Below are 12,425 nucleotides of genomic sequence, written 5' to 3' on the forward strand. Positions count from 1 at the left end.
AAATTTATTTTCTATAGGTTGTGCCCCAAGGGAGAGACAAGAGTGACAATCTCACCATATTTTGTCAGCACTCTGTCTTGTTCCGGGATCGCCAGAATCTGAAGCCAGATACTATGCTGTGAATAGAGGTATTACAAAGAGAGCTTGAGATATCCTTTTATTTCCTCTTGGAAATCACAGTCATCTTTGATGCTTCTTTCTTTCTTAGACCTCAATGATAGTCACTCACCAAATCGAATGGTTTCTTCTGTGCTAAGTCCTCTTACACATCTTTCCCATCTCTGTACATTCATCTTCAGGCCAGGCCCTTAACCTCCCTGCATGCACTGTTCCAATGACCTCTCTGGGGACCTCCCGTGGGGGGGGTGTCTCTCTCATCTGGGTCATCTCACCCAATTCCTCTCTTAAAACAACATTTTGGATGGTGGTGGTGGTTGCACAATACTGTGAATGTACTTAATGCCACTCATCTGTATGCTCTGAAAATGCTTAGAGTGGTAAACTCCATGTTATGTTTATTTCACCGCAGTTAAACAAAAAATCTTATGATTGCTTCTCCGCTCAGAGAGCTTCAGGGGCCCTGTGTCTACCAGACACAAGTTCAAAGTGTTCAGCCTTGCTTTCAAAGTTCTCCACAAATTGTGACGTAACAGTAATCCTGACGGACGCTGAGCCAGTACTGGGGTAAGCGGTTTACAGGCCCTGTCCTGGTCAATCCTCACGCGGCTCCCAAGAAAGATGGATGATCAGGTGAGGAAATCAGGGCACAAAGAGATTTCTTCCTTTTAGAATCAACGGTATTGTGGGATAAGCATTTACCGACAAGACAACATCCATTTTAAGTGTACAGACGGATGAGTTTTGACAAAGGTACAACTTGTATAGCTAAGCCCCTAACCATCCCCCAAGCCCAAAGAGGTTTAGCCAGCCAAGGGTATACAGCTAACAAAAGTGGCTGAGAATTGGAGGCAGGTCTGATTCTGGAACCAAATACCTGGCCCCTCGTCCCCCTTGTATCTTCCAGTACCTTCTAGTTAGGACTTCTCTGACATGTCTCATTGATGGCAGCCCCTTGTACCTGAACCATACCCTCCATCTCCCACCCTGCACTGGAATGCCACCCCTTCTCCCCCCGCTTGACCCAATCCTACTCCTTCTTAGGACCTTGGTTCTAATCTTTTCTCCTCCAGGAAGTCTTTTTGCCTTGACCCAGCTGGCCCAAAGGCAGGTCCCCTCCCCTCTGAATGCCTGTTGCCTTGTGATCTGTGTCACTTTTTTTTTTTTTTTTTAAGATTTTATGTATTTATTCATGAGAGACAGAGAGAGAGAGGCAGAGACACAGGCAGAGGGAGAAGCAGGCTCCCTGCGGGGACCCCGATGTGGGACTCGATCCAGGACCCCGGGATCACTCCCTGAGCCCAAGGCTCAACCACTGAGCCACCCAGGTACCCCTGTGTCACCTCTTGGACTCTGCTCAAATACTCAATCGATGGTGATCAAATACCATTGTTATTTGGTGGATTAAAAAAAATTGTCCGTTGGTGGGAATGTGAACTGGTGCAGCCACTCTGGAAAACTGTGTGGAGGTTCCTCAAAGAGTTAAAAATAGACCTGCCCTACGACCCAGCAATTGCACTGCTGGGGATTTACCCCAAAGATACAGATGCAGCAAGATGCCGGGACACCTGCACCCCGATGTTTACAGCAGCAATGTCCACAGTAGCCAAACTGTGGAAGGAGCCTCGGTGTCCAACGAAAGATGAATGGATAAAGAAGATGTGGTCTATGTATACAATGGAATATTCCTCAGCCATTAGAAATGACAAACACCCACCATTTGCTTCGACGTGGATGGAACTGGAGGGTATTATGCTGAGTGAAATAAGTCAATCGGAGAAGGACAAACATTACATGTTCTCATTCATTTGGGGAATATAAAAAATAGTGAAAGGGGAAAGGAGAAAAAATGAGTGGGAAATGTCAGAGAGGGAGACATGAGAGACTCCTAACTCTGGGAAACGAACTAGGGGTGGGGGAGGGGAGGTCGGTGATGGGCACTGAGGGGGGCACTTGATGGGATGAGCACTGGGTGTTATTCTATATGCTGGCAAATTGAACACCAATAAAAAATAAATTTATAAAAAATAAAATTAAATTAAATTAAATAAAATTAAATAAAATTAAATAAAATTAAATAAAATTAAATAAATAAATAAATAAATAAATAAATAAATAAATAAATTTGTCCTTTACCTCTCCTGGACCAGTTGATCCCCTGAGTCTTTCTGGCAACGACTGTGATTTTGTGACTGCAAAAATGTAGCTGGGATCTTGGTCAATCAGTCAAAGACCAACCCCACTGGAATGAAAGGGGAAAAATTATATTTGCTGCCATAGTTCCTGGTGCCAGAATTCATGGGGTCTTACTCCTTATGAGCAATAGGTGAGGCCTCTGAAAAGGCAGCAAGTCACACTGAATACCAGTGAACGTGGCAGGTACCATCCTTTCCTTCTCCTGGGAAAGCCTCCCAGCCAAGTCAAACAGGCCCTGGCAGAGAGCTTTGGCCTTTTCCTAATGGTATTTGGAAAGTAGAGGCCTCATGTCTCAGGCACCAATATGAGGCAGAAATAATAAGCCGAGAGGAATGAAGGAAAGAAAGAACACAGCAGCCAAAAAAGGAGGGCTTCCTATTCCAGAGGAATTCTCTCCTTCCTCACCCACTTCTTTGAGGCAGTCACCATGTAGGGCACTGGAGCTCCAGTGATAAATAAGCTGATCTGTGCCAGGCACTAGGGTGTGGAGGGAGGAAGTGCGTTTCTGCCCTCGAGCAAAAACCGAGAAGAGATGGATGTGGATGTACTTCATTGCAACACAACAGAGTGTGTGCTATTTAAGAGCCTCTGTTTCCCATCTGTAAAATGGGGATAGTAACTACCTGGGGCAAAATGGTGAACAAACTGGCCTCGGATGATAGATTTCCTGGGTCCAAACTCCAACTGGCCTGTTTCGCAGCTGTAGGACTATGGGAAAGTCACTTAACCTCTCTGTGCCTTGGTTTCCTTATCCGTAAAATGGTGATGATTAGGTGCCTACCACTTAGAACTGTTATGAAGGTTAAATTAGTTCATCCATGTGACATGCTTACAACGACGCCTGGAACAATGTTCTAGAACAATGTTCCATGAACAACAGTGATTATATGCTCTTCAGAGCCCCTTGCAGGGCCTGAGGAGGATATGGTTAGCTTTGTCTTGGGCTTGGGTGGCTAAAGAGGTTTCTCAGTAGGGAGGCTACTGAAGTGGACCTTGCAGGATGCATAGAAGTTTGCTACATGGAATGTGTGTGTGTGCGTGCATGACTGTGTGTGTGTTAGAGGTTGGCCATCCTTTCCTATAAAGGGCCAGACAGTAAATACTGTCAACTTGGTGGGACCACATGATCGCTGTGGTAACTATTCAATTCTGCTGTTGAATGAGCACGGCTATGTCCCAATAAAACTTTATTTACAAAAATAGGTCCTCAGGCCATACTTTTCCAACCTCTGAGTTGGAGGATTCAAGGGACACAGCCCTTATTTATGGCGGTAGTAGGCCTGGCTGTGCTCCATTAGATAAATGGATTTTTTTGTTGTTTATTTATGCAGAACTGATCCTCGGGCTCTTTTCCATAGCAGAATTATAAATATTTCTTTAAAACATATTAAAACTGGGGATCCCTGGGTGGCTCAGTGGTTTAGCACCTGCCTTCGGCTCAGGGCATGATTCTGAGTCCTGGGATCGAGTTCCGCATCGGGCTTCCTGCAAGGAGCCTGTTTCTCCCTCTGCCTGTGTCTCTGCTTCTCTCTCTCCCTCTGTGTGTGTGTGTGTGTGTGTGTCTCTCATGAATAAATAAATAATATCTTTTTAAAAAAACATATTAAAACTAACTGGCAGGGAAATTAATGCCCAGATAATCATCCCTTTATGCTGTGTGTAGGGGTGGGGGGAGAGGGAGAAAGAGAGAGACAGACAGACAGAGATACAGTACACCTGCATCTCTGCCCATGCCAGAGAAAGCATCCCAACATCTTCCCTCCCTGGCTGATGTTCCTGGGAGCCATGAAGTCTCAAGAGGAGGTAGCTCTGGATGGCACGAAGTCTGCCCTTTTCAGAAGTCCTCAATGCCGGCCACCTTGAGGAGAGAGGCTGGACAGATGCTGGTGCTCTGAACCTCCTCCATCATATCCCAGTCGGGTCATGCCCTCACCCCCCACGGGTTCTACCTAGAGAGGCTGGGCTGGTATGTGACTGTCCTGTCTGCCTGCATCGGAGCCCCGGCTGCATCCCCTGACCCCACATCTGGGTAGAATTTTCAAATGTTGTCTGTGGAGCCAGGATGGGATTTACAGATGAGGCATCCTAGAAAGAACATGAGCTTTGGTACCAGGTTCAAATTCCACCTCTGCCATTTACTAGCTCAGTGATCTGGGACTTCTCTCCAAACCTCAGTTTCTGATCTATAAAATGGGTTGCTGTGAGAATTTAATGAGGCAGTGGATGCTAAGTAACCATGGCAAGCACATTATTGAGAATCCAATGATCTTGGTTATCTTCATGTCATCCATACGAACTCCCAACCAATTTGTTTCCGTGCCCCAGACTCAGACAGCTCTGCCCTCTCCGGCTCGTGTGTCTGTCTATCAGGAACTTAGATCAGAGAAGCCCTGTCCCCTCAGCCCACATCAGAGAAACATTTAGAGAGTACAATAGATACCTGAAGTCATTGATTTGTTCACATCAACCACAGAGACAATATTTTCTTTCATGAAAATAATTTCAACCATAGTTTTGTGCAGTCCTGGAAACACTGCTTTCCAGAGAAAGTTATGTTGTATGTCAAGAGAATATGGAAAATAATAATAATAAAAAGAAGGTAGAAAGAAAACACTGATCTCACTTATTGCCCTGCAGGTATAATCCCCCGTGGGCTGGTTGAGCAGCTGATTTATTTGCAAGGTTGTTATTCATTCCACAAGTTCAAGCATTCTGCTATGTTCATTGTTCTGGCTTACAGTAGGTAAAAACATGCAGACACACACACACACACACACACACACACACACACACACACACACAGACATACCCTGAGTCTCCCTTTCAGGAAGCAAAGGGCAGAGAGCTAGCAGAAAGGGGCATTAAAGAAAAGTCAGGGAAGCCTGGGTTGAGCGTCTGACTCTTGGTTGCGGCTCAGGTCATGATCTTGGGGTCATGAGATCGAGCCCCACGTCGGGCTCCACACTAAGTGCAGTCTCCTTGAGATTCTCTGCCTCTCCCTCTCCCTCTGTTTGCATACATGCACGCAGGCTCTCTCTCTCTCAAGTAAGTTGATCTTAAAAAAAAAAAAAAGCATCTGCATGAACCAAATGGCCCTGCTGCTCTGATTTTGGGAGTGGTTCTGTGCCAGTATCACCCACAAGCTTGCCTGCCCGGGACACAGCGGTGGCAAGAGAAAGACTAGGGTCTGGGTCTGGGTCTGGGTGTCTCCTCCCTTAGTGGGGACAATGAAGATAGCATTTCCTGGTTATCTGTTTCTCCACCAGGTTTTTAACCTCTTGAAAACTGCAAGTGGAGAGCAGCAAGTGGAGAGTAAAGAGGAAATGGATTTGAAATCAGAGGGGCTGAGCCTGCTTTACTATATGCTCATCCTGTGACTTTGGGCCAGTTACTTACTCACTCTTGTGACTCTCAGTCTCCTCACCTCTGAAATGGGCATAATTGTATCTATTGGCCTATGGTTCTCCTACACATTAAAGGAGCGGATGTGTATGAAGGTCCTTCTGGAACCCCCAGAGCACACCTCCTTCAGGCTTCTTCATCTTGGTGGATGCGCCCAGGACATCACCCCTCAATGTCAAAAGGCATCTTACACCAAACATGTCCCACACTGACCTGCGACCTCTGACTGTCCCCAAACCTGCTCCTCCAGCCCCTTCCCCATGCTTCCAGTGCTCTGGCCCAAACCCAGGCCTCAGCCTTGACTCCTTGGTCCTATTACATCCCCATCCAATCTGTCTGTTGCCTTCTTTGTTCAGCATAAGCTCAGAATCCAATCACTTCTCAATGACCCCATGGCTACTACCCAGGCCACCATGCTGTCTCTGACTGGGACTCCTGCCATGGCCCCAGGAATGGTTTCCCTGCTTGTGTCCCAGCCTCTACCCCCACCTGGGGTCTACTCTCCACACAGCAGCCAAGTGATTCTGTCTTAAAAAACATGTTGGAGGCAGCCCGGGTGGCTCAGCAGTTTAGCGCCACCTTCAGCCCAGGGCGTGATCCTGGAGACCAGGGATCGAGTCCCACATCGGGCTCCCTGCATGGAGCCTGCTTCTCCCTCTGCCTGTGTCTCTGCCTCTTTCTGTGTGTGTGTGTGTGTGTGTGTGTGTCTCATGAATAAATAAATAAAATCTTAAAAAAAAAAAAAAACAAGTTGGGTCAGGTCCTTCCTCTGCTCAAAAGCCTCCAGTGAGTGGACTCCACCCCACTGGGATAAAGGCTGAAGTCTTTGCAATGCCTGTGTGTGGGTGGATCCATTACCCTTGGGGCTCACCTGCCATCTCCTTTCCGGCTGGATAGGTCCCATGTACCATGACCTGGCCCTTCTGCTTTTCCTTGAAAGTTCAGGTGGACTCCTCCCTCAGCTCACCCTTGGGTGAGATACAGACTCAGGCTCTGCCTGCGGCCTCTCCCGGCACATCACATGCTCTCTCCTTCCCCTCCTTCAGATGTGTCTGCAAATTCCACCTTCTCAGAGGCTCTGGAACTCCCTGGCAGATGCCACAGCCTCCACCCCTGGCATCCTCAATCCCCCCACCCATGCTGTTCCTCCCCACTGAGCTTTTCCGATCTGCCATCCTATCTGCTTGACCTCTTGTATATTCACGGTCAGCTCCGCGAAGGCAGGGATGGTAGTGTCTTGTGTTTCCTTCTCCATCCCCAGTGCCAGAATACTGTATGGCACAGAATAAGGACTCAACGGACACCCATGGAAAGACTTCCAGATGTTTCTTTAGAAGAGGCACACTTGATATTCATCGTTTGTACTGGACTAAAAAGAAACAGCCTGGACCCATCTAACTAGTGCCATCTTGTCTATATCTGGAAAGAGCTCTGGGCAAGCATTTTGGAATCAGACCAACCAAGTTTGTTTGGCTTCTAGCTGATGCCAGTAAAGGAGCTGCCAGTAAAGGGGTCTGCTGGGGAAGAGGAGGAGGCTGCAGGGAGCGAGGGTGGGGTGCCCGGGAATGCGCAGGGAATGTCTGCCATGCCACGGGGTCTGAGAACCCACTGGCACCTAGCAAAAGCAGAGGCCAAGGGACCCACATGGTGACAGCCATCCTCCCTCGGGTGCCTTACCGATGAAATAGGATTAAAGTAACCATCTAAGGGAGCTGGGGGTGGGGGGTGCGGGGAGGAGCTATCCTACACCTGACCCTCGGCCTGGAGCAGAAGATAGAGAAGGCAGTGTGCGCTCTATTCATATGCACCGGAGGGAAGGTCAGGAGTGACGGTTAAGTCATTTCCCAAGTCCTGGATCCACGCCCTTCTTTTCCTCCATCTCCGAGTCCCTGCCCAATCAATCCCACCTGCTCCTACTTCCCTACCCGAAGTCTCCGATGCCCCTGGGCTTAGCTCTCAGCCCTGGGCCATCCTCCCCCAGCTCCCCCCTACCTCTTGCTGCCTTGGGCCAGGTGTCAAAACCAGGGTGGGACCTGGGGAGGCAGCGGCTCTGCCTTAGGAGGCTGTGGCACAACTGAAAGGGCAGGATGCTTACTGGCTGGGGGTGATACCATGTGTCATCCTGGCCCACCCAGTGTCTACTCCCCCTGCTTCTTGAGGCAGCATCCCCCAACTCCCCATGGAGGACCTCTCCTGTCCCACTCCCTGTGCAGCAATGTGGACTCTGTCTGGTTTGGGCTGGGCATCCAAAGCACCACTTCCCTCCAGCAATAGGGGGTTGCATCAGAGGCGGGCATGTTCCCTAATTCAGAGTCAAAAGCGCACTCTCAGGGACCGCAGAGAGAGAGGCACTTTACGTCCTCCTTGCTTGAAGCTCTGAAGGGATAGCCTGGAAACCCCGTGATCATCTTGCCTCCAAAAAGGGAGGCAATGCCCCAGGTGGCCAGCAGAGCTGAGGATGGTAGAGCAGAGTCAAGAGGTGGCCAGAGGCAGGACCTAATGACATTGTCAGTGTCCCTGGATCCCTCTGTGTCTGAGCTGGAACTCTGGATGTTTGGTTATTGAACAAAGACACTTGGCTTAATCTAGTCCAAGCAGGATTTCTAATTGCCAGTAGAGCCCACGTGGATACACATCCAGGGGGTGGGCAGGTCAGTTCACCTCCCTGGGTTTTAGTACCTTTGCTCAATGTGGGGGTGGTTGAGGCGGGGGGACTCAGTGATCTCCCAGGCCTCCTCCAGCTCTGTGCTGTGTCTGTGCAGAGAGCCACTGCCATCAACCCAAGTCCTGAATCCCTGCTAACGAGGAAGAGAGGCACCCCGGTGTCCAGAGGGAACCAGGCCACGTGGGTGCTGGGCAGGGCCACCTGGGTCAGGCCTGGGTCCTGCACGATCCCTTTTGTACAGAGAGCTAGGGGATATCACAAAGCCTTCCGGGTCCCTGCTCACCCCACACTATTCTGTCACTCTACGGAAAGCTAACTAGCCCTAAGCCTCTTCTGGAAGCTTAGCAGTAGAAGGTATGAAGCCAGTGGTCCTGCTCAGCCTCTGCATATGTGTAAGGCAAGACTTTCTTTTCCTCTAAAGCAGGGTTCTGCATCCTCAGCACTATTGACATTATAGGTCAAACCATTCTTTGCTGTTGGGGGTCTGTTCTGTGCATTTTAGAATGTTGAGCAGCATTCCTGGTCTCTAAGCACGAGATGCCATCACCTCCCCTAGTTATGACAGCTCAGTATGTGTCCGGACATTGCCACATGTTCCCTGGGGGGCAAAAGCACTCCTGGTGGAGACCAGTGCTCTAAGGAATGAGGATTAGCCAAGAGGACAACACTCGGTTCCTAAACCTTCCTTCTTCCCACCAAAATCAATCAATCAATCTCTCCTTGTGTTTCTCTATCCTTGCTTTCATGTTCCAGGCATCGCTCCTACAGAATGCTGGGCTGCATGTTTGGGTGTGACCCTTGGGGCATCACCGTGGTGCACTACTGTGGCTCGTCACTGTTTCTGCAGTCAGGGATTCACCTAAGAAGCTGCTGAGCGGACCATCGCCCAAGTCAAATGCCACCACTGCACAAGCTCGAAGGACACACACGTATCCTGCTCTGACTACGATGCCAGAGTCCGCAGGCCCCTCGTAGTTGGAGGCACAGCCCTTCAGAGTTCATGGGGCTTAACCCTTTCAGACCTTCTAATGGGCTCAGTCATGTCTTTGCCTGATAGAGCAGAATGAACATAGAATTTGGGAGTCAGAAAGCCTGGCTGGAGTGTGGGCAGTATTACTTCATTTCGGATAAGTCATCTGACCTCACCAAGCCTCGGTTCTAGAAAATTGGGAAGACCTCACTGGCTTAGGGATGCAAGGAAAATAAGGCAGCATCAAATCCAACCATCTCCCGGTGTCCGTTCTCTCCACTTTTCATTCCACCTGATGTTCCTCTACGAGGCTAATTTTCCTAGAGCACCAGTATGGGCATGCTCTCCTCTCCTCAGAAGCATTCCATGGCACCCTATTTCCTAGAGGATAGTGTCCTTTTTTGTTATCCAGTGGGGTCCTGTTCTAACTTTCTACCCTAGCTAACTACTGTGCTTAAACCTTTTCTGAGGTTTTCACCTTTATATCTTTGTTCATGCTGTTCCTGGACCTGGAAAACCTTTCTCCACCCTTACTTCTGTTTATCCTCTAGAAGGCCTGGCTCAGAGGCCAGAGCCTCTGGAGGGAGACACAGCCTCTTCCCATCCTCAGTTGCTGTAGCACTTGGCATCAGAGATTCTGCTGTATCCCACAGCAGCAAATTCAGACCGAAGGTCATCTCTCCGTAGCGGTTGAGAGCACGGGCTCTGAGGCCGACTGTCCTGGATCAAGTCCTAGACACTACTTGCCTTCTCAGTTCCTCTCTGGGCCTTCTCTTCCTGAGCTGAAAAATGGAGCTAATAATAGTGCCTCCTTCCAAGAATTATTGTGTGCATTAAATACCATGTCAGGCATTAAGCCAAGCTATAGGATCTCATGCAGGCTATATATGTCAAATATATATCAAATGCTTATATCACAGTGCCTGGCACTGAGGAGGTACTCAATAAATTTCAGTACTATCACTGCCATCATGAGCAGACCCTGGGGAGAGATTAGGAAAAAAGACTTCCACGGGGCTAAGGTAAATTGATAACGACCAATTAAAGGATGTGGACCAACTTCTAATTCCTTAGTGGCCTCCAGAGGAGAAGAAAATTAGAAATAATAACAGCAAATAGCTACTTTGTGCTGAGTATGTGCCAGGCACCATCCTAAGCACTGTGTATGAATTTACTCCTTAATTCCCACTGCAGCCTCAAAGGTGGAGACAATTAGCTCTCTTTTAGAGACGTGGACACTGAATCCAGAGAGGGCAAGCAACTCACCTGAGATCACATAGCCGAGCTGGGACTCGAGCCCAGGCCACTGGCTCTTGAGCCCCTCTACTCTCCTGCCCTAACAAGGTGTGTCTGTGATATTTCTCGGGATGGAGACCCTGGGCAGCTCTTCGTGGGGCATCCTGGGTCTGGGGAAGACAGCAGCAAAGCCCATTCAGGAATCAAAAAGCTGCCTTTATGTGGGGCTGTCTGTTGTTTAGTCTGAGCTCTGTCCACAAGCACCTGGGATGGGCTACCACACAGCAGGCCCAGAAAACATCTGGAGCCCAGATGTGCCCACCATTCCCAGGGCCAAGAGAATGTATGCACAGTTTTCCAAACTTGTTGGTTCTCAAAATATTTAAAAATACTCTTTAGGAAGAAGGGAAGAAGCTGGGGGGGGGGGGGCGGGTGGTGGGAGGCATGGTTAGAAAGAACATCTCCAGGAAGAATCTCAAACAAATCCCATTTCCCCTATTAGCTTCAAGCTTCTGCAGTCTCAGGCAGTTCAAAGGCTACTATTCCTGGTTCGGTGTGTGTTAGGGCACACCTAGAGCCAGCTGGGCCTGAGGCCATTCTGGGGGGCGGTCAGAGGCTGAGAATCTGGGGAATCTGGGGCAGCCAAGGCAAGAACTCCTCTCAGATTCCAGATGATGTTAAGTCAAGAGGCCTTCTCTCTGAGATGTGAGATGGGAGTGGCTCCAAGCCCCTGGCACCCCAAACATATTAGTTACATAATATGTAAGGATGGAAGAATGGGGCACCTGGGTGGCTCAGTCGGTTAAACATCTGCCTTTGGCTCAGGTCATGATCCTGGGGCCCTGGGATCAAGTCCTGAATGGGGGGAAAGTCCTTGCTTAACGGAGGGGTGTGCTTCTCCCTCTGCCCCTCCTCCCTGCTCATGTGCATGCTCTCTCTCTCACACTCTCTCTCTCTCAAATAAATAAATAAAATCTTTTTTTAAAAAAAGATGGAGGAATGGAACTAGATTATTATCTGAGATCCCATCCTTCCTGAATTTAAGTCATTGTCTCTTTATTCAGACTCTTCAAATGGTTAGGAAAGGAAAAATGGTTCAGCAGTTTCCACTCTCACTGTCTTAACCTGGATCCATTAATTCTTTTCCATTTTCTTCACACACTTATTCATTTGCTTGTTCAAGCCCCGTCCCACCCCATTCATGCATCGAGCACCTACTTACTGTGTGCCAGATGCCCGACAAGGCTTGGAGGACAGGATAAACCAGAGTGAGTGGTCCTCTCCTCAGGCCTGACCAAGGGGCCCGGTCAGCGGGCTCCCAGCCCTGCACCCCCTCAGCTCCACCACAGCCAACGGTCACAACTTTCAAAACTCCAACAAGATCATGACTTCTTAAAAAACAAACATGCATGAGGTATCTCTAAACACCAATTTAAAAATCACTGCATTTACTTTCAGCTATGCGACGAGAATCCCTATGCTAAACCAACCCAAGTAATAAGCAGGAGCAGCGGAGTTGGATGTTTGTGCTTTGAGGGAGGCCTCCCTAGGCTGAGTTAGTACTACAGTACTACAGCGGATGAGCTATTCAACACAAGGCCGGGCTCTTTCTATGGATTTTTCTAGGGAGGCTTTTCTTCTCCACAAAGGGCTCAGAGGAACTCCCCTCGGGTTCCAACTTGAGCCATGGTTCTGCTTGTTCTGATCAACAGTCTTGTTTGATGGCCGCTGGGACAGTATAACTGACCAGGTTCCCCTTTTCCCAATGCCTCCCAGGAAGCTCAGAGCCCTGCTTATAGCTCACCAGTGCCAGCATAGGGAGAGGGTGGTAGAGTGTTC

General features: G+C 48.9%; 1 protein-coding gene and 1 long non-coding RNA gene across 6 annotated transcripts in view; one reads left to right on the top strand and one right to left on the bottom strand.

Annotated features, from left to right (window-relative positions):
* ABTB3 (ankyrin repeat and BTB domain containing 3) overlaps positions 1 to 12,425 on the bottom strand; it is a 312,444-nt gene that overhangs the window by 157,625 nt on the left and 142,394 nt on the right. The gene's annotated exons all lie outside the window — the stretch shown is intronic.
* LOC140642956 (uncharacterized) lies at positions 673 to 9,470 on the top strand. Its single transcript, XR_012039328.1, has 2 exons — positions 673 to 750; positions 9,134 to 9,470. It is a non-coding gene; the product is annotated as an uncharacterized lncRNA (long non-coding RNA).

This window comes from Canis lupus, chromosome 11 (genome assembly GCF_048164855.1).
Source record: "Canis lupus baileyi chromosome 11, mCanLup2.hap1, whole genome shotgun sequence".
In the NCBI taxonomy this organism is placed as follows: domain Eukaryota; kingdom Metazoa; phylum Chordata; class Mammalia; order Carnivora; family Canidae; genus Canis; species Canis lupus.